General features: G+C 42.0%; 1 long non-coding RNA gene across 1 annotated transcript; it reads right to left on the bottom strand.

The window, feature by feature from the left end:
* Positions 1-9,417: 9,417 nt before the first annotated feature.
* Positions 9,418-15,170, bottom strand: LOC113969360. The gene is made up of 3 exons (XR_003534834.1): positions 15,058-15,170; positions 10,916-11,036; positions 9,418-10,820 (listed from the first exon to the last, which is right to left on the bottom strand). It is a non-coding gene; the product is annotated as an uncharacterized LOC113969360 (long non-coding RNA).
* Positions 15,171-22,470: the final 7,300 nt, after the last annotated feature.

The raw sequence follows: 22,470 nt of genomic DNA, 5'->3' as shown, positions 1-22,470 counted from the left end.
CCACACACACACCACACATGACTGCCAATGTATGACCCAGGCTGGCTCATCACACTGGACAGGGTTGCCCATGTTTGTCCCATTATTTCCCTGTCTCTGTTTCCCTTGCTCAGAGACTTTTGACCATATTCAAGTTGTTTTCTCCTTTTGAAGGAACTGTTGCTGGAGAACTGAGGTGAGACACATTCGGGTCCTTTGGGCTGCAGGCACATCCATGTGGGACACACCTGGCAAAGGGCAGCCATGGACCCAGAGGCACTTACCCCAGATTCCCTTACACCAGAGGAGTTCAGAGATACACTGAGGGAATGCAGTGGCATAATTCAGCTTCTTCTAAAGTGGAACCTAAATCTGGGCTCAAAAGGGAGCCTGAGGTAGGTGGATCAGCACTAGGACTCCACTGCAGACAGCCAACGTTAGCTAAGATTTTATCCTCACTTTCAGGTTTCAAAGTTGTTTGGGGGATAATGGCAGAACAGAGGATTTTATTCTTTTTTTGTGTCCTTGTTTTCCTGACTAAAACAGTGGCAGTGGTAAAGCTGCCACTACACCCAGGAAAAAAGTATCAATAAACAAGTTAGCTAAATCCTATATCCCAGAGTTAAAGGGAACGAGCAGTCCCCAGGACCCATCACTGTACAGTCAAGTACTTTATATCAGCCACACATTTATTCTTACAGAAATTCCCTCTAATTAGGATGTTTGTTTACATGCATCTGATTGATAATGCACAAAGACAGAATCACAGAATATTCTGAGTTGGAACGGACCCACAGGGATCATTGAGTCCAGCTCTTAAGTGGATGGCCCATAAAAGGATCAAATCCACAACCTTGGTGTTATCAGCACCATGCTCTAACCAACTGAGCTAATCTCAGTTACCATGATGACATTTGGTTTAGGGTCCCAGTTCACTGCTAATCTACACCAGCACCACTGGGAGCCAGCTGTGGTTCAGTTCATACCAGGAGCAATGCTCAGGCCTTCCCTGGTCAGAAATGAACAGATATGGTTTAAGTACAGCCATGAAAACAGGATTTCGAGTGACTTGCTCTAGGCCAGAAAAAAGAAGTTATGAGAAAATTGGGACTGAAACCTGGACTGGCTCAGTTTTGCACATACACCTCCAGCAAGCAATCATCTTTCTTCTCCCTCAACCAGGGTGAGTGCATAAACCAGTATTGGATTTAAGCTGCCCTATGGTTCGAGCAAGTTCTGTGCCCTTAGCTGGAAACCATCTCTGTCTGAGCCCCCGCCCCTGGTAGCCCTTGCCAGGAAACTGCATGTCCCTCTATACAAAGAACGTGGTTTTAATATGCACAGGGCACATGGCATGATTCATCCTTCCTCACTGACCTACATAGTCATTTACACCAGAGTGGGATGGAAACAAAGCCCTGTTGCTCCTAATTTGGGAGCGCGGTGCTGCCTCCTTGCCCGGCTCTAACTGATGGTGCCCGGCACGAGGCAGGGCAAGGCCAGAGGCACACAGGTATCCAGACACACCATCCTTTCCCACATCTGCTGATCTAAACCGCAGAGAATTTTCCTGGTTTTGAAGTCAAAACACCAGCTTTTTGAAGAGAAAAGCAAAGGAGCAGCTTAAAGCCATAAAATGATATGTCACAGCAAAAGGCTGATGAGTAGAGGGCCCTGTGCTGGAAGAACAGCAGTGCTGGAGGGCAGGACTGAAAGCCATTAGCAGGGCTTGTGAGGACACTGGCAGAAGTACTCACTCACATCACATACGACATTGCCAAGGCATTCAGCCTTCTGTTTAATGAATGTTGAGTTACTCCATAGGCTACATCTACATGGAGAATTTTCTGAAATCTCACTGAGGTGAAGTGAAGCTCCACCAGCACCAGCAATACTGTAACAGACTAGTAACAACTAATCCTGCTTGAGCAAGGTTTTATAAAAATATGGTATGATTAAAGGAAACAAGGCTTGTAGGAAGACATACTGTATTTTATCAAACCAATGCTTTTTATTACATATTCCCGGGAAAACTAAATGAGGATAAAATCTGTAGGGGATAAAAAGTTGTCAATGAAATCTGTTAGACTGAGTCCAAGTGTAGCCTCTGTATAAACCAGATGACCTGAAGAATATCACTCACTGTCTACTCTAGGCAGCCAAGTAGAAGGAAAAACCTTTGGAAAGAGGTAAGAGCAACTTTGTTGATAAAAGTGTGGGGTGACATTATGAATGGAGAAGCTGCTCCCACCAGGTGCCGAACATCCCTCAAGTCCTGCTTTAATGAGTTAAGCCTGGCACCTCAGTCACATCCTGAGAAATTAGTGGAAATCTTCCTGATTTATTGATATGCTGGAAGACAGGGCAGAGAGCCAAGTGATTGAAAGCAGACAGTCCTGCAGCAACTGCCAAGATGCTAAATCACAGGGAGAATCCAAATAGGGTGTGTACGTGGAGAAGAGATTTATCACTGCCAGTAGTTGGAAGCATTTTTTATTGATCCAGCCCTCCAGGAGTATCAGGTGCTGCCACATTGCACAAGGGCAACACTGATGGAGCAACACCTCTCTCGACACTCCAGTGGTGCTGTTGTTTTGAGGGGTGAGGCAGCTCTGCCCAGGACACTGTCACAGCATGTGGTTCCCAGCAGAGCAGGGGTGATATGAAAGCCTCACTGCTGGCACACTGCTCTCCTTGAGAGCTGAAGGGGTGAAAGATTAGCAGCCAAGAGCTAATCATCAGGTTATCTGTAAGGTGATAGTTTAGCTCGGTCTCTGATTGCTGCTGCTGTATTTTAAATGTGTGTGTTAAAAAGACACACCCCATTCAGTTTGCAGCTATTTCCCAAACTGAAAAAGTGCTCTCTAAAATCTTTGCACAGAATCCTTGCTCTGAATATGACTCAGAATGAGTAAACAGTTGTAGTTTTACCAGAGAAGGAGTAAAATTCATGCAAGTAACGGTTTCTTGGCAGTATCAAATGTGCTTCAGCACTGGCAGCATTACTCTGCTGAACGGCATCAGGCTCTGGGAATGACTGTGCTGGAGTAGAAGTTATCACTACACTGAGAGCTACATGGGTTTGCTCTAGCAAATGTCACACCAAGTAATTTGCTATGGGAAAATATGCTCCCAAGCCCTCCTCTCTACATCTGAGATCCTCTTTTTAACATATATTTCACCTAGGTTGAACAGAGGCATAGATCTCTCCTCCCTGCAGGTGAGCAGCACCCTGACTCTCAGGGCAAACCCTCTGCCCACAGGTCCAGACACAGGATTGCTTTCACCCCATATGTGATGCCAAGAGGAGGAGATTTAATGGAATTTTGCTGAATGTCACTTTTTCCTCTCAAAAGATCCACTTCCTTAGTGATTTCCACTTCTCCCCAATTTTTGCATAACTTGCTTTTTCTAAAGTTAGCAAGAGAGCTTGCCCTGCAGCTTAACTCTTTCCACTCCCTTTCTACCCCTCCACCCAAATGTATGAGCTGAAGGTTTACAAAGCTGAAGTTGTGGATGCCCCATCCCTGGAAGTGTTCAAGGCCAGGTTGGATGGAGCTCTGAGCAACCTGGTCTAGTGGAAGGTGTCCCTGCCCACGGCAGGAGAGTTGGAACAAGATGATCTTTAAGGTCCCTTCCAACCCAAAACATCCTGTGATTCTGTGATTTAACATCAGCCCAAACACAAGGGCACTCAGGTTGTTTTGAACGTCCGAGCTGCAATGGATTTTAAAAAATTTCTTGTGATACCTCTTCTAAGGGTTTTCCACATACTTAAAAGTAGATTGCAAGATATAAAATAAGGTTAGAGCTAACAAATTAATAATAATTGAAACCACACCTGTTCTCAGTCTATCTACGTGGACACCAGAAACTTTTACCTGCATCCATGTGACTGAAAGATGCCGTGTCACTGACTTCAGGGTTTTGCAATTTTAAATGGCCATGATAAGTGAAGCCAGGGTGCCAGTGACAACCAGTGCAAGGAACCATGGTGAACTTTGTAATGAATCAGGAATACAGCTTCAGTCTTCTGACTGGTTTAAAAAAACAGTTTAAGCAACATGGACAACAAATACAGCTGTGCTAGAGACTTCCCCGTAACACCAGCAGAAATCTGCTGTACCAATAACATTTTTGAAAGCTTGTCAAAGCATTTTCTTAGGTTTTTAATGCTTCTGCAAGAGATTGTGGCTTACAGCTTTGAACAGAGAGCTGGGAGTGAAAATATCCAGTGTCTATTCTTAGCTGGGTAAGTGACAGGAGAGGTGGCTCTACGCCACTGTCTGCAGCCCCTCTGCCCAACTTCCAGGAGTGTAAAATGGGTAAAATAATACTTGCTGCTCAGGGATGATGCAAGACCTAATCAGAAGTTTGCAAGGAGCCCGCTGGCCCTCCAATGAATTGTGAGGGAGAAATGAACAGTGTTATCATACGGGTAATGAGCTCTCACTAGACAGGGACTCCTTTGTTCAAAGAAACAGGCTTTTGCAGCAGCAGGCAGGTTCCAAAAGAAGTTTATTAGAGAAAAGTGAGTGTTGCTCATCTGTGTGTAACTGAGAATGCATTGCTTTATATTAGGAGGATTTATCTGCAACATATTGCGTTCCTCTGAGTTTTTACCTTTAGGGAATAACTCCTTAATGCCTATTTTTGTTATGAAAATGAACTTTAGCTGTCTTATGAATTGTTTATCTTAAGGCTGCACAAGCACTTTGATTACAAAAGTCTAGTGTTATTCAAAAGACTGCAGAATCTCAGGTGAGTAGATGAATATTGAAGAGATACGAGGAATATTCTGCTTTTCTGATTCTGTTCCACTTATGTGCCCATTTCTCATATGAAGAAGAACAAGAGTGTAATTGTACTGCAACTTAAATTATTGTCTTACAGAAGAAGCAATTACTATATATATACAAAAAGATCATTAAATATTTCCACCAGAAACCACAAGCCGTGCCAGAAACATATTACTATCGTGGTGTATTTTCATCACATTCCCCACAAGAAACTTAGTCAACAATTAATTCCAGCAAAAGCATAAGGAAATACAATCACAACAAATTTTTTTCAGATATCCTTACTCGTAGACTGAAATGAAAAATGATGTGACAAGAAGCAACTGAAACATTGGAAGTCATTAGTTAGTGGAATAACCTATGCAGACCTGAGTGACTATAGGGTTGCAGTCACAGGAGTGAAAGGTGGGGCTGTGTCGGTGCAGCAATGACTCCCTGCAGGCTGAAGAGGTGAAGCAATCAGCCCAACCCTTTGTTTTTCACTGCTGGGGAAAAAAAATATAAACACTGACATCCCTTCTCCCACCAGCACATTTCCATCTGTATGGGCAGTTCAAGGCAGAAGTCCCAACAGCTCCAGCTCCTCTGGTTAGAGCCCCATGTGCTCACAGTCTGCAGTCCAGGCCAGGAGACAGATGCCCCCTGAAATACTTGTGTGTGGTAGAAAATGGTTCAGTCACTCACTGCTCTGTTTCTCTCTAGTTAAACTGTATTTTCCTCTTTTATTTTGTGCCTTTGCAGTCGTGGTAAGAAATACTGACGGGTTTTCAGTATAACAAGAGACTACATGTAGCAACCCTACACCAACACAACCATAGGAGTAAATTGCACAAAGGGTGCCAATGTAAGACACTTATGAATTATGTATGAACTGTGTATTCCCACAGTGCCACAGCAGCCACCAGACCAGCAATGTCAGTCTTACACCTTCCCTGCATCACCTGACATCACCTCACTGCACTGGACTGTCCTGTCTCTCCCAATCCCGGTGGTCTCCGCCCACGCAGCTCCACCACTGTGGCCATGGAGAGAAGGAAGGCTGGAAAGCAGCCACACTCTGTCCACTTCCTTTCCCTGACAGGCGGAGCACCTCGTTCCCCCAGAAAAGTTCTAGTTCAGAACAGAGTGTCTGTGGAGTCAGGGGCTGCACCAGATCAGTGGGAATGGAAGTGGGAATGGAAGGCGAAGGGACTCCCCAATTCCAAGGTAGGTAGTGGAGAAAAAGAGGAGAGAGCGGTGCCAGAGAAGAAATTTCTGAGCTTTAGGAGTAGAGAAGGAACATGAACAGATCCATAACAACATCTTGTGCTGTAGCATCCAAAAGGCAGTGAAGTCTTCCAGGCCCAGGTCCCAGCCTGTCAAAGAGGTCTCCTGCTGCTCAAGGGATAGGCAGAGAGCAGGAAAGGCACTCAGGACATTTAAGAGAGAAGCTGTTGTAGTTTATCAGTGGAGATTTTTAATTCTCACACCCTGTGACCATGCCCAGATAACAGGTAGGGTGCAAGATGTACATCTCTGCCACTGCTGTAGTACAGAATGGGGAAAAGCTAAATTCTTTCTCCTGTGAAATGTTACGAGAAGCAGAACAGCTTTGTAACTGCTCACAGCCAGATTACTTAACAAGAAACTCCAAGCAGTTATGAAATAGGTATAAAACAGTGTGCCAGGGCTCCTGAGGTTCCACATGCATTAATCAAAGACAAGTCAAGCGACAAAAGCACCAGAGCCACTGAGTCAGCTTCACTTGCAATTGGAGACAGACATGGCAGCAAAGTGCTCCCCTTTCCACTGTTTATTTCCAGCTGTTTTGTAGTTTGTCATAACTATAAAACTTATGGCCTTTCTCAGCTCTTCCAAGCTATGCAATCACTCCAACAAAGTGATTAACAGGAGGCCAGTTTCGAATTAGTATTTCAGCAGAGTTCAACTGTGGTCTTCTTCTTTCCTTTTTTTTTTGTATATATATAACTAAATTCAGCACCTGCAGTGTGGATATCACTTATCATTTCAAGTCAATGGAACATCTTTTTAGGTGAGTTTTAGAACCTGGAAGTGAAAAGCCTTGGATCTACCTCCTCTTTCCCTATTTTCATCCACTGGAAAGTGTTCCGATTCCACCAAAATTAAGATAGCAATATCCACGTAGGACAGCAGAGTGTGCAGCACAACTCTATAGTATGACCAATCCTTAAATTTTATGTAAACTTGTTTAAAATTAGATCAATGTAATGGGATCTACTTCAGATTAACACAGGCATAGGCGTAGGACTGGAGCTTAAGCTGAAGGCCTCAGGGTCCTTCTTTCTGGATCTCTACAACCGTCCTACACCTCAATCTGGCAGATGTGATGAAAGTCGCCTACACAGCCCGAAAAGGTGTTTCCTCTTTGCCAGCAGTTGCTGTCAACACTTGAACAGGCAAGTATTGGGCAATCCCTAGAACTCTGCTGATGTTCTGGTATATCTCTGCTTGGAAAACAGACAAGTCAGCATCTGAGCAGAATGATTTCTGCTTTAACGAAAAACCAGATTCTTTGCACAAGAGTTCTTATAACAAATGTTGTAAAAGAAAGTTCAGAAAGTCAACAGATGAAAATGTAAGAACTTTTTTTTACAGCATTTTCTAACCTTCTATTTAGTCTACTTTTGACACTACACAGCATTCATCCCCAGGGATCTTTCTTACTACATTCTAGATCTTGGGAAATACATATTTTCTGTTGCTAATAATTTTTGCCGTTCCTTGAATTTCCACCCTCTGTTCTTCTGGCATTAATCATGTCCTCATGCAATGTTTACCTGGTGGGGTTTTTTTAATTATATGTTTTTGGGACAGTCTGAGACATCTACTGTCTGTTCTTCTGATCTGATGCAACTGCTTGTGGTGTCAAGAGAAGATGTGCAACACGATGAGTGAAGATGAAAGCCACCCTAGATAAAATCGAAGACCTAGCTAGCCCAGTGTCTGACAATGGCCAGTGGGCTAAGAACAGCACAGGCTTACATGGTTTGCCCTCTAGAATATTTTTCCAGCTTCTAACACCTTCTGGTTTAGGAATTTTATGAGCAGAAATGTTGTCCCCATATTTAGTATAGTTCTTTCATATATTCATTTCTTGTAGTTGTTTGTTTTATCCCTTTCTCAGTCCTTATAAACAACATACTGTTGCAGGCTGTAGGTTTCAGATTCTGTGGTAGAAAACTAAAACAAGTAATACTTTTACTGTTATGTAAGTGGAGTCTCATCATCTGTGGTTATTTCATGCCTAATCAAAAGAGCAAGACTATGTTTAATTATATTCAGATTTGCAAAAAACATTTGGGTTCTTCAGGTTTGGATATTGGTGATTCAGTAGACAGCTTCTTTCCCTGAGTCATTAAAAACATTGCCTCAGCATGTGCACATAGCTGGAGGTATCAGCCCTAATATTGAATAAAAACACGAAGTTCTCAGCGCTTTGAGACTTTGAAAAATAACTAATCCAGCTTGAGTACTGCTAGTTTTAATTTCCCAGACATGCACGGCTGAACTGGTCTTATTGATGGCCACTTAAATGCTCGGGTTTTGTCCTCAGCTGCCAAATATACTTGCTCTATCTGATGACTGCACTGTTCCATCCAAGAGGAAGCCAGATATGAGGAAGCTGCACAGAGCTGTACTTGCAGCCAAATTACTGTGTTCATTAAGACCTCACTCTATACTCAGTTTTATGGCTTCGGCACTGGCTTTAATTACTGAATGGATTGAACAAGCTAAGCACTCTAGCAACCTGTTATTAAGCTCACCTGAAAACAGAGCTGAGTCTGGCTATTAGAGGTGTGACCAACTTTGCTATGGAAAAAAAATCTAAAGGAGAGCTACTCCTCCCCTTCCATCCAGCCTCACCTGACCTCTGCTGATCTGTCACACCCTCAAAATTTTTAGCTGAGGAAGATGAAACTACAGAGGAAAGCATGAGTTACATGTGATTCAGTACCAGGTTAATAGGACAAGAGGAGGGTGTCCTGGTTCCTTTACTAGCGTGCTCTGCGCAGAAACTCCTCATTTCCATCACCACATTGTCCATGCTTGCTAGTTAGCCCTGGAGTTAAATCTGTTAATGGAAAACACGTCTGTATGAGCCCATCCTCTCGAGTATGTGCTGCTAGTAAGTGATTGATATAAAAACTTCTGCAAAGTTGGCAGGAAACGAGTTTGCTCAGCCCGGACTTGCAGTGTCATTGACCGTGAGCACTCTCACTGCAGTGGTGTCAGCACACCAGCCAGGCCCAGTAAAACCCTCCTGCTGTCACAGGCATTTGATTCTTGCAAAAAATAGGTCATCCAGGAATACAGACTGCCAGGAGCACACGCAGACAAGTAAACAACTTTTGGATGCATGCGGCAGAATGGGGAAATGTCCTAAAAACCAGGACCAAAAAGTCAGTGGGACAAATAGTCCTGCCACCCCAGGATTCCAATTGCTAGGTTGATGTCAATGTGAATATGGCACACGACTTCAGTGTGTACAGGATTGGAATCCTCAGACTTAGTTCTGCAAGGCTTCAAGCACTCATATACACTGCTGAGAGCTCTGGCTTTCCTGTAGAAGCTCAATAGTTTTGAAGAGTCTGAAATTTAAAAAAAAAAAACCAACCTGCTAGTGCAGATACTTCCTGAAAATTAAAGACCTGCAAAGAAAAGGATGCAATACATGAGTTAATTACTTCTCGCTTTCAACAGAAATATAAATTACTGATTTGGTGAATTACAAGATTACAAGAGCACAGTTAGAGGTGAGATAACACCTCTATTCAGAATCTCTTTGAAATAATAAAGGATAAAGATAACAAAGTAAATACAAATCTGTAATTTTTTTTTCAGTTAAACAAAACAAACCAGATCCTTTTTGTTGATATCATTTTGACATAGAGTCTCTTATTTAAACACCTAAACATTTAAATTTAAACCGATGAGCTGCATTAAGACCTAAACTCACCACATTCTATTAATTTATAGTAAACACGAGTTATAGTCAAGCAGTCCATGTTTGCTGCTGAAGGTGAAAAGGAAAACCATTTTGCTGGGAAACACATGGAATGAGAGCTTGCTGAAGACATAACCAGTTTTTGGAAACAGCAGCCTTGCCTACAAGCACAGTGTAGGCAGTGTACCCTAATTTAGTATTAACTAAACTAAACTAACTACTTGCAAACTAGTTTATTAAAAGTTGGAAATCTCTCCTGTGCTGGTAGTCTAAGGAGCAAAGAAGATTGTTTTCTCAGCTTCAGACAGCTGAGGGGCTGCCACAGTAAGTCCCAGAGCATAAATAAGCCCAGGTTGATGCAAAGTAAACGTGCAAAGAAGTGTTAGATTTCTGCCTTGCTCTCCCCAGTGCTCCTGTAGGAGCCTGACCACGACAGCTGACTCTGCACGTCGCTGTCACAGCCTGCAGTGGCTGTTGGAGTGGCCTTCACACAGCTGTGACACAGATAATCTGCTGCTGAACTAGAGGGAGCCATGATTTGACAGATGCTCATGAAACACGCTGTTTGAATCAATACAGTCTTCTGGTCCAAAGTCAACTTTCCACGTGGTAAATAAACTGACGTCAGTACATCCCTGGCCTATTTAATCCGCAATCCAGACAAGCCATGCGTAGATAACTGAGAATTGATTTCCCCATTGAAATGATGGACAAATGACTACAGACTGTCCATTCAGTCTATGACCTACTAGAAAAAAATACATGTTTTAATTATTATCAGTGATAATCAATTATTTATATTTTTGTTAGGAAAAAAAACCACAAAAATATCCAAAGCAAAAGATAATGAAGTGGCTTGTTTAAGGCATGGCTTCTTGTTTGGTGATTTGAAAAGCAAAGTAGTGCTACTATGATAGATAAAGAAGCTCGAGCTGTCTCTTGGAACAGCATATCCAGCGTAACTTGACACAGATTAATGGGTGAGCAGAGAAAAATTAATTTGAACCAGCTTTGAATCCTCCCCCTTTCAGTCTTCTCAGGAGACAAAATAATGTCTGGTGGCATTATCTGATGGCCTAAACGAGGAAAGGAAATAACAAATAAGTTTAGAACAACTATGGCTCAGGTACTTTGGAGGGGGGGAAAAAAAAAAAGGAAAAATTGTGGTTACCAGCACACTAGGTCAGTAGCAACACCAATACAGTAGCTAATCCAGTCACAGACATTAGCTTTTGCTGTATTTGCTCTGGTTCTTTAGTTATGTGTTGAAACAGGCTCCATGGAACTGTGGACTTAGGAAGGAGAGAAGTTTTATGTGTGTTAGTTTGGAATAAAGAACCAAATTTTGGGTTTTGTCCTCTTGAGCGGTTGAGTCAGTGCATCTGTTCCTTACAGCTGTCCAGAGGAAGATACAGTTTTGTTTGCCTTTTTTTGATGTACTATGCAATAAACTGTAAAGCAACTGCAAGGGATGAATCAAATAGGATTTTAGCTATTGGGAACAAGTCTTTGTAAAAGACCTGAACTACAAATTTTATATCTCAGTAAAAATTCAGGTTTTCCCAAAAGGTAGGGAATTGATCAACTGTGGAGGTGTGAGTTTGCACACAACAGACCCCTAGAGCATTCATTCAGTTCAGCATCACTCTGGGCAGTAAAAAAGCCTTTGCAGCAGCTTTGCTAAACATCATCACCTCAAGCCTAGGTCCAAATCATTTTACTAATGCTTGGTTTAAGCAGAGGATCTTCTCATCAAGCCATTTCTCTAGGGCAAAAGGCCAGCCATGGTTCCACTGGTCATAAATACTCCCTGTTCTCCCTGCACTGCTGCCAGTCATTGCTTTCGTGCTGCAGAGCAGCCTTTCAAAAAGTTGTTTGATGGACAGTATTACAGAAAATTAAGTTTTTAATTATTTTTCAGCTGGTCTATATCAGTTCCTGAAGAATGGTTTATTGCAAAAGCAATGACACGCTCCACTGCTTGGGAAGAGTTAGACAAGCTACTATCCAAGTTTGTTCCTCATGAGGAGTGTTTGCCAAACTGCCTTCTCCCAGGCCTTGTTCTCTCTATTCCCCTGGGAAAGATATTGATGGACATTCTTCACCTTCAACATGAAATACCAGCAGGCTTTATTTCTACAGAGAATCCAGATATGTTATGCAGACAAGAACATTAAAGACATGCCAATAATTCTTACATTATTTATTATACTGCTACCTCAAACATCAGTTGAAATAAAAATGAATTGAAATATCTGTAAAATGTACAGTTAGCCTAGACTAAAACACTCATACTAGATATAGTAAGTCTTTAAAAAAATTGTAAATTTCCTTTTTCATTGAGCAGAATTTTTCATGAATGAATCTTTTGGGACAAAGGTCTTCCCTTTTGCCATTGAAATTTGTTGGCAAAGGGTATTTCCTAATACAAAACTAAATGTTAATGACCTGCCTCAGCAAATTGGGTTGTGGACTTTAAACGTGATTGAAAATTTCAAGTGCAAATTTACCTTTTTCTTGTGGGGAAAGTCACTGGGCAGTTAAGCATTTCTGACTGACTGCCAGTTCAAATATTAGATATTCATGACAGAATTTCTCTTGTGAATGGACAAGACTTGGCTTTAGCAGATCCAGGCAGGAGAGCAGAAACAAAAAAGGATACATTCCTTCCCCAGCCTCATGAAAGCTTCTCTGCTACGTCAATGGGTCTTCAGTAATATCCCAGGACCAAACAGTAGGACAAGTTCTTCTTGTCCAACTCAAATAAGCTGATACAGTAAAGTGAAGGAAATACATATATAATCCAGGTTAGAAATCTTTGTCCAGATCTTCTGACAAAACCAGATGGAAGTATTCAGAAAACATGGTTTTGGTGTAATAAAGGTCTGATGGAGGGTGAGAAATGTCATGGGCTGTTCACACACAGATCACCAAAGTCACTAAATGCAGCACCCAGAGAAAAGCCAAGACGTGAAGGAGGAAGTAATTTCCAGGGGCGGGCACCAGAGGATGAGGACTAAGTGTCATGGTACTATTATTATAGATTGTTTACACACAAGAAACAGGAAAAACATAGTAGATAAATAGGATTGGTAATCATAAAATCACAAGGAAGACTGTCTGTATATATTTAGTTTGTTAACCAGTATTGAGCTGGGGAAGGGAAGTGGTACAATTTTCAGCCTGTTTTCTTGATTAAGGGAGAGTTACTCAGGTTTGCTGCCTTGTCTACCATCCACTTTCCTACTTATCCTATACCTTTAAAACCACTGAACAATTTTAACCTGATTTTACAGCTGGATAAAGGTCACTATGAAATAAAGTACAAGATGTTTTCAGAATGAAGAGAGCAAGAGCAAGAGCAAGGAAAAACACGGAATCATTAGTGATTTTTTATTAATTCCAGTTACGTGTGACTGAGGGAAATACTCGACCTGAGCTTACAGGAATTTACGATGGAGTTGGCAAAGACTCCAACAAGAAGAAAATATAGTTTGTTTGCCACCAGTTGACAGAGTGAGCTCATAGGAAACTGTTGAGCACATCCCTTGTGAAGAGGCTGGGTGGTGAACTGCAGTGAGACAGGCTTTCCAAGCAGGGAAGGCAAAACAGGCAGCGGTACAACTGACCTCAGCAGGCTCTATTCCTCTGTAGCTGCTTTTTCTCACTCACCACACCACTCACAGGGATGGGTAAGAAGTGGATTAGGCAAGAGAGTGAATACAGCCGAAAACAGCAAAGCAACCTGTGTTACCCAACTCGCAGCCCCCAATCTGCTTCACAGAATGATTACACGGGGAGATCCATGAGCACACTGTAGGGACTGGCAACAGAAATAACTATGCAGGAGTAGAGATATGGCTGAATATCTGGTCAATGAACGCTTGCTCAGAGACAATCTAAACTTCAATATGACATTGTAAAGTCAGACAAAAATCTGAGACTTGCAGTAAGGGACAAGGAGGAGTGGAGGAGTGGATGGCTACACTGTGGTAATAAAAGGCTTTTGCACCACAATTAGTAACAATGAACCCAGTGGAGCTAATGACTAAGATACCAGATAGTGTAAGAGCATCAGAGTTCGGCCTTATGGAAGTGAAACTCTAAATTATTATTTATTTTTTGAAGTCAAAAATAAAAAATTGAAACTCTCATAATAAAGTTTTTTCTTACACCTACAGAGACATTTGTTCCATTAAGGCATGTGTGAAGGAATGGTTCTATAAGACTATGCAAGTCTTTCAAGACTATACAGGATAAATCCGTTCTAAATAAGCTCCAGGCTCTCACAGCTGCAGCTACACAGAAGCTGAACTGGGGTCAGATCTATACGACACCTCAACTGTGGAGTTCAATTTCCCCTTTCCTCATATCACAATCATTTAACCTTTGTTCAAAGAAAGGCTCAATTACCTATTAACAGCCTCTTCAGTGATAAATTTTCATTAGAATCTGCTCATTTGCACGTAGATATTCATAGTGTACTTTGTAGCTTAGCTAATGGTAATGTATGCAGTAGTCACCCCAAAAGGTTTATGCAAGGTAATTATTATATATGCAAACACACCTTCCACGAGCGCCACAAGCTTGCAAATTTTGAAACCAGCTTTAGGCATTTGCACCTACCAATGTTCACTTAGGAAATTTCTACATCTGTGGAAAACTCACCCTTGATGTGCAAAGTCAGGCTAGTAAATAAATGCCTTTTTTTACATAGAGCTAAGTCTCAGTGGAAGCATTTTGTACATGAAGTCAGTGAATAAGGCAACTTCCCCCTTCATGACTGTAATCATAAGAACTCCCAACTGGAAAATATAGTCCATCTGTAAGTAGAAATAAATATGGCCATGACAGTTAAAAGAAATCCACTTTAAGTGGTCTGACCATAAGAAGTGTTGGCCTTGTAGCTACCAATTCTATTTAGGCCTTTACATTTCTAGGCTGCTGTAAAAGGTCATTTATGTCAACAGGAGTCCAACCCTCTTTGTCTTCTGTGCATGCAAGTATAACATTGCAAACATTTACCCAATTAGACAGTTAGCTCCACCCGAGTATGAACAAACAAAAACAACTGCTCATAGCATTCCAGAGAAACAACACAGCACAAGAACAAAGATTTTCACATGCAAACACGGGCAATCAGCTAACCACAGGACAGCAAAACCAGCAGATTCCTAAATGTTAAAAATTAGGGGCAAGTTCTCTTTGATAACCACAAACCTTTGTGCTGCTGATTCAGACACAGGGGAAGATGTCTGCTAGATTTTTCCAGCTGACATTCCTCCAGTGAATGTCAGAAAATTAAATACATACTCAGTTGAATAGATGTCCAGACTGGCTGACGAGAAGACCAATAGCTTCTCAAACGGGATGCAGAGACTTTTTGGTTTCTCAGGTCAGACACAAAGCCATTCATCTTGAGCAATTTTGTATTGGTTTCTTCTGTTTCCTTTGGTTTTTGTACCTGGTGTTTGTTTCTCGCTTGCCAGATGTGGGACATACTAAACTAGTAACACCCAAGAGGTTAATGCCTGTTTGCCATGAGGTCTTTCTGCAATCACAGCTTCCAGCCTCTGCAATAGACATGAAGGCACCAACCTCATCTTTACAAATGTCATGAGCACCTGACCTTGTGAGGCAATTCACAAACAAACCTGGCCAAACAGTGAAATCTGGGTGAGTTCTATACCAATAAACCATTCTATGTGATAACAGGGCAGAAACACATCACTGCCCTCTGACCTCAAAGCTTGAATCCATCCTACTTCGCTTCCTTCTGAATAAAGAAAACAGAAGCTTTTGCTGCAATTAGAGTGAAAGGGGCACCTCCCAAGGCCTGTCCAGACAAACTGGGATCTCAGTAGCCTCTAGAGGTACTATTTTACAGGCAACCGAAAGCAACAGCTACTAACTTCAGCACCTCCATTACAGGCGTTAATGTGAGCAAATGGAGTGGGCATGGTGCAGGTTCCTGAACTATGCACATTGTTCTCCTTTGTGTTTTGAACTCCTTCAGCACTTTGCATAAGCAACATCCCAAAATAAGCCTGAATAAGCAAGTGAAGCTGGCAGTGTGCAGCTCAGATCATTAACAAGGCGAAATCTGCAGAATCCTAGCCTAGTATTTGATTTAATCTGTTAGTAGTATCTGTAAAAAAAAGTAAAATTTACAGTGGCATATTTGAAACTGCTGTGTAAGGACCAATCCTGCAGCACAGTGATAGCAAGAGTTACATTAGTGTCGAGTTAGTACAACTTAGCCCTTAATTATGTCCTTTGAGGTTGCATGCAAGTGGCCTGATCTCATTATTACAAGCGTGTCCTTTTATGAGTAAAAGCTGAAGGGTTTGGCTTTAAGTAAATACAATTTTTCAGCACAACCTAGCTTCAGCAGTTTTTTAAGTATCACTCTGGGCAAAGCTGTAGTCTCCCCACATGCTGCACTTCTTAAACTAAAAGTTCGGTTTGGCAATGTGAAACCTGACAGCAATTCTTCACATCTAGGTACAGTTAACTGCATTTAAGAGCACTGATGTAATCACTGACGTGGGAATCTTGAGATACTGCCTGAAAAGTGGCAATGTTTACAGTACTAATAGAAGCCACACTTCCACACCACATCATGCACTAGTGCATGTGCACGTTCTCTCTTCAGTGTTGTTTTTCCTCTGAGTTGGACTTCATAGTTGTATGGGGAGCTTTACACTGGAAATCTTTTCCCAATGTCCTGCTCAAACTCAAAACAAATCTCTGAATATGTATTTCTACAGCATGATGGGAGAAAAAATCATAGCGAGATTAGTGTTCTGTATTCATGTTCTCAGGAGTGCAGCCTGAAAGAGGCACCTCCACTGACTTTTCGTGAAGTCATAATATTGTCCTGGCAGATGAGCTGTAGATGTCTTAATGGACTTTTTTTTTTTTTTAAAAAAGCAATGTGAATTGGGCAGAGTCATCCTATGTGAAAGGCTCTGGAAGAAAGTGTTTTCCATACAATAGCAACAGCTCTAAAGCTCTTGCACTCCTAAGTTTAAGGGACATGACGATGTACAGATATAACCAGAGTGTGTGATACTGAGTCTATTCCTGGTAGCCACAGCTCTGCTATTTATAGTTATTACCATGGTAAGGACAGGGAAGGAAGGGAAGAGCCAAGGATTGCTGATCTGATTTAGACCTTGGCTATCTTGTCAGACATGGAGGCTGCAGCCAGGAATCCTAGATGGGAACAGTCCTTCTTCCTGACATAGTGAGAAGGGTTTGGAAAATGAGGATGCTGCAGAGCTCCCTCCTCTCCTCTGTAACTACTCATTCCTGTACCTACAGGATAGTGTCACTGCACATCTCCCCAACTGCAGCACGATGAAATCTAAAGCTTGAAGCATGTACTGAGGGAGTAACTCATTTGTGGTGGCTTCATGGTTAACCCTACAAGCCAGCATACGAATTCCAGAAGCATCTTCCTCAGGCACACATGACAAGAGTAACTGGGAAGGCCGCCATCACAAGAGGGAAAAAAATGCTGAAGTTGTGTATCATAAGAAAAAGGATGTAAGAGGAAGACAGTTCACAATGCAATCCTTGAGTAAAGTTCCTATTTATCCTACATGGGAATAACCGAGTCCAAGTCACCAAACAAGTGAAAACCATTTGAGCTTACCAGCAACCATGGACATGCTTGCACACACACCTTGGAGGGGCCCTTTTGCAAAGGCATATTTTATAAGGATTGGTGATAGAAATGTACTTAGTATTCTTCTCCATGCAAGTAATGTTTCCATTGAGAAATAAATGAATATAAAAGACAATGGTTTCTTCTGATTGTTTTTTTATCATGATACCTCTGTTTATTTCATCTATTCTTTAGTCTATCGTGACTTGGAGTACTATTATAAGATGCAGGCCATCCCCTCAGATGACAATTGAGTATCTACAAGGCATTACAGTCAATAATTTTAGTCTCAAGGAAACCTGCTCCTTATAGTGCCCTGTTTTTTATGTCACAGCTAATGTTAAAAGAAAAAAAGATGGAAGCATCACTTCTGACCAGTATCTTTAAAGATCTGGACATAGTGTAAATAAATGTGTAAATGCAAACACAGAAAGACTAGAATTTTAACAATTTTTAAACACAGATAGAACAGATTGCCTCAGTAATGCTGCTCATGCCAGCCTCACAAACCTACTGTCATCACCAAAGAAATAATTTTTTCAACAACAATATAACCTACAAACAGGATTTTTCATCATGGAGTTTAGATCGAATCACCATCTTGATTATCCAGTATGAACTCATTGAACTCACTGCTACATAAATATGCACAACGATGGTGATGAATGAATTTGAAAGCGAGGCAAAGGCACTGCCTTTGTGTCAGGACAGAGGTTCATTGACAGTGAGTCAGTGCCCACAGCTGCATGTGGGATGCTGAGTGGCTAATTATATGATAGTTGTTACATGAATTTATAGACATTTGAAGACTGCAGCCTGCATGGAATTGTTCTTTCTGTTTTGTTCTAGTTAAAAAAAAAGCAGCTAGAGAAATGTCAGCAACTAAACAAAAAAACTTCAATTAACCTTTGTCATATGCCCACTACAATATTATTAACTACACAAAGACAGAGCTTTTTTAGGGTATCTTAGGGTTTAATTTCCATGTTCAGACTCCAGCTATAGTTCCTCACTCTCAGATTATGTAAAAACAACCAAGTTTTAAGCTCTGCTCACTGTGGATGACTCACATTATTATATACTAACCACCAACACACTTTGTTTTTCCCCTTTGTTTTACACGCCTGAAGTGTTCCGGCCTGGGTTTGCCTTGTTCAGAGTTTGTACGTTCCGCATTCTGCTTATTGTACCATGTAATCACTCTCTGTCCTTCTCCTTTTAGTTTTTAATGAGCTCCTGCACTGGGACTTGGGCAATCTCACAGAACTACCCTACAGAACTCAGCATACACCATTCATCACCAAGGTACACTGACCTCTGAGAAGGATCCAGGACATCAGTGACAAGCGACGTCCCTCAGGGGTCCACACTGGGACCAGTGTTATTTAATATCTTCATTAAAGACATACAGGAAGGGATCGAGTGCACCCTCAGCGAGTTTACAGATGACACCAAGCTGAGTGGTGCAGTTGCCACACCTGAAGGATGGAATGCCATCCAGAGGGACCTGAACAGGCTCCGGAAGTGGGCCGATGGGAATCTCATGAGGTTTAATGAGACCAAGTGCAGGGTGTTGCACCTGGGTTGGGGCAACCCCCAGTAACAATCCAGGCTGGGCGATAAACTGACCAAGAGCAGCCCTGCCAAGAAGGATTTGGGGGTGCTGGCGGATGAGAGGTTGGACATGAGCCAGCAATGTGTGCTAGCAGCCCAGAAACCACATGTATTCTGGGCTGTATCAACAGCAGCATGGGCAGCAGGTCCAAGAAGGGGATTCTGCCCCTATTCTCCACTCCAGTGAGACCCCATCTGAAGCACTCTGGGGTGCCCAGCACAGGAAGGACATTGAAGTGTTGGAGCAATTCTGGAGGAGGCCACCAGGATGATCAGAGGGATGGAGCACCTCTCCTACAAGGAAAGGCTGAGAGAATTGGGATTGTTCAGCCTGGAGAAGATAAGACTTCAGGGTGACCTAATCGCAGCCTTCCAGTACCTGAAGGGAGCCAACTGGAAACACAGAGAGAGACTATTTACAAGGTCATGTAGTGACAGGTCAAGGAAGAATGGCTTCAGACTGAGTGTAGGTTTGGATTAGATATTAGGAAGAAATTCTTTACTGTGAGGGTGGTGAGGCACTGGAACAGGTTGCCCAGGGAAGCTGTAGACGCCCTATCCCTGAAAGTGTTCCAGGCCAGCTTGGATGGAGCTCTGAGCAACCTGTTCTAGTGAAAGGTGTCCCTGTCCATGGCAGTGGGGTTGGAACTAGATGATCTTTAAGGTACCTTCCTACCCAGGCCATTCTGTGATTCTATGATCTGTAGGCTTTGCTGCAGGTTCCTGAGAATTCATAAAACTACACTGAAGGCCTCTGACAAAGCAAAGAACTCAAGCTGATGTCAAAAGAGTTTTTGAGTTCCTGTACATAGGGTTGGCATCGGTAATCAAACAATGCCTTTCGCTAAATCCCTCTATGGAGACACAGGAGATTAAGGCTGAGCATATGACTGGGAAGGTTTCTATTCTCTGTATCAATAGGAGAAAGTATTGAAGGTGAATAAATTTAAAAAAATCTCCAGTGAAGCAGAGGGAGAGCAGCTTTATGCATAAAACAGGTCTTGCTCTCTGATTCTCTGCCACTGCCTTTTGAGCTTGTATCAGCAGCCAGCTCGTTTTTTGGTCTGGTTTAAGTTGGGAGAAAAATAAAATGTCCAAGTAACCTAAGCTTCCCGCATAAGAGGCCCATGAGACAGTCCTTGTGAGGCAAACACATCATGATATTCCAGCACATCACAGAGTTTAATACAGAAAGAACAGGTGAAATTATTTATTTATGTAATGAGTAGCAATGCTGAGTACCTAGAGATTCTGCTGCCTTTGCTAAGGGATGAGATAAAAATAACGATGTCATTAATCTTACAGAGACACGTGAGAGCGTCTTTCCAGAAATAACTGTTAAGCATAAAATTTCAGGCATTAATCAAAGCATGCAGAGGCCTAACCTTCTTTAGAATTCCAAAGAGAAACGTAAAGCAATAGAACTGTAAAGCAACACGAACATAAGGGGCATTTAACCTTTATTCTAAGTAGCTAATTTCAGGGAAAACATGCTTAGGGCCAGTTTCTCAACTAGTGTAGATTTGTATTGATTCAGCTGGTTTTAGCCAAGCCGCAGCAAGTTTTACCCTCTCAGAAGTTGGTCTCTGCTGTCTGAAAGAAGCCAGGAAGAAAGAAGGGCACCACCACATGATATCATGAATATTAAAAAAAATGAATAAAATATGCTGCAGGAAGTAATGCAAAAGAGACATACCCACGAGGAAAGGAAAAACACAGGATAAAAAACAATGCTTAAGAGGTTCTTTCAGGAAAGAAAACTAGCAGACACAGCACAAGGGAATGTAAACTCTGCCCAGACACTGGGAATATGGGTAAGATTCAGGGGAAAATTTAAATACAGAAAAATATTTTTTCAAATAAAGTAGAGATGTAGCACAAGCAAGGATGAATTATATTTGTTTCCCATAGGCCAAGTCCAGAAAGATATTTCCTACAAAGATGGATTGTTTTATCTCAGATCCACAGTCCTTTTGATAAATCTCAAAGTGATTCACCAAGAAGGAAAATTTCCCAGGGAATGAGTTCTAGCCCTTATATAGAGTTTGCTGAAGGTGTTGCTTAGCAGTCTGGGGATGCAGATAAATTGCCTGTGTCAATTCAAAGCTTGAATACAGTTGCCATTAAAGGAAGTGTGTATGTGATTTCCTGGAACAAATACAATGTTTCTGCAGAGGAACCCATAAAAATCTGACAGTATATTAAGACTGTTTTACCTGAAAATAGTTAACTCAAACTTATAGTGCAGGTCCACTGGGTCAGGAAAAAAAATGAAGTCTTAAAAAATCTGATAGAAGAATTCAAACAATTTTAGTGTATGAAACTAAAACCAAAAGCTGTTTCAGTACACTAAACAGCAGTGGAAACTGAACATTTACAATTCCACGTACAGAGGACATATATACGTTGGTTCAGCAGTAAAGTCTGTGAGAAAGGGCTGGGCTGACCCCAGTTGGCATCATCTCTCACTTCCAGCAGTGGCACTAACAATTCGTCCATCACCAAGACAGAGGAGTAACTTTTTCAAAGGCACAACGCTCAGCAGAGTGAGCTATGCAAACTCTTTGCATCTCAGCTGAAAATGAGTGGAGATCAGAGGGGATAGACATATCCCAGATTAATTTTACTCTTTATGATATACAGAGAAGAACTGCCTCTTTCCGTATCTCTAATTGATTTCATATTTTTTATTTGCTACGTTTAACACGTTGATGAAAGACAACTGGAACAATCCTTGAACCACCATCGAATACTAATGGTCTGAATTTTCTTGGACCATCATTCTGCCCATCATGGGCATGGCTAACAACTATTCTTAAATCTTCAGTGCCATCACTTGGAAAGCCATTGGATCCTATATTCCTTCTAAGTGTAAAGAGGACATACCTCACGTGAAGAGAAGACCTGCTGACTCCATTGAGGCCAACTAATTAAACAAGAAATCCAGTTATTCCTACTGCATACACCAGCCTCCAACGTGTCCTGGAGAACAGGAGTCTTAAATAGGAAGCCTGGCAGTTGAGTCCTGCTCCATGTGCTCAACTTTTGGTGCTGAACTCTAACATGATGTACAGCTCACAGTTAATGATCTCTGCTCAGCCACTTCTCATACCCTTGTGGAGTCTAGAGAGTAAACTCACATTTAACTGGTTTTTCATGATTTTAACCTGGGAGGATCGTGACCTGGGCTTTCTCAGTGTCAGTAGAGCAGCTGCTCAGGCTGTCAGGAGTCTGAGATCTGCCAGGCACTCCACAGCTGGTTGCTGATGCAGTGTCTGGGTTTGGCACCATCTTTATACACAGTCACAGGCTTGGTGGGATCCCCTTCCACCATCATTTTAGGGTGATGACAGGGATCACTGATCCCTTCATCTTCAGGAGACGCTGAAGATGAAGGGATCTTCAACCTTCCCCGTGGCTAACTGCAGTCACCCAAGGGG

The sequence above is a fragment of the Neopelma chrysocephalum genome, unplaced genomic scaffold, assembly GCF_003984885.1.
Source record: "Neopelma chrysocephalum unplaced genomic scaffold, ASM398488v2 Primary Assembly neopelma1_72, whole genome shotgun sequence".
Lineage (NCBI taxonomy): Eukaryota > Metazoa > Chordata > Aves > Passeriformes > Pipridae > Neopelma > Neopelma chrysocephalum.
Note: the sequence above shows the minus strand (reverse complement) of the source record. Positions and strands in the feature narration are given on the sequence as shown.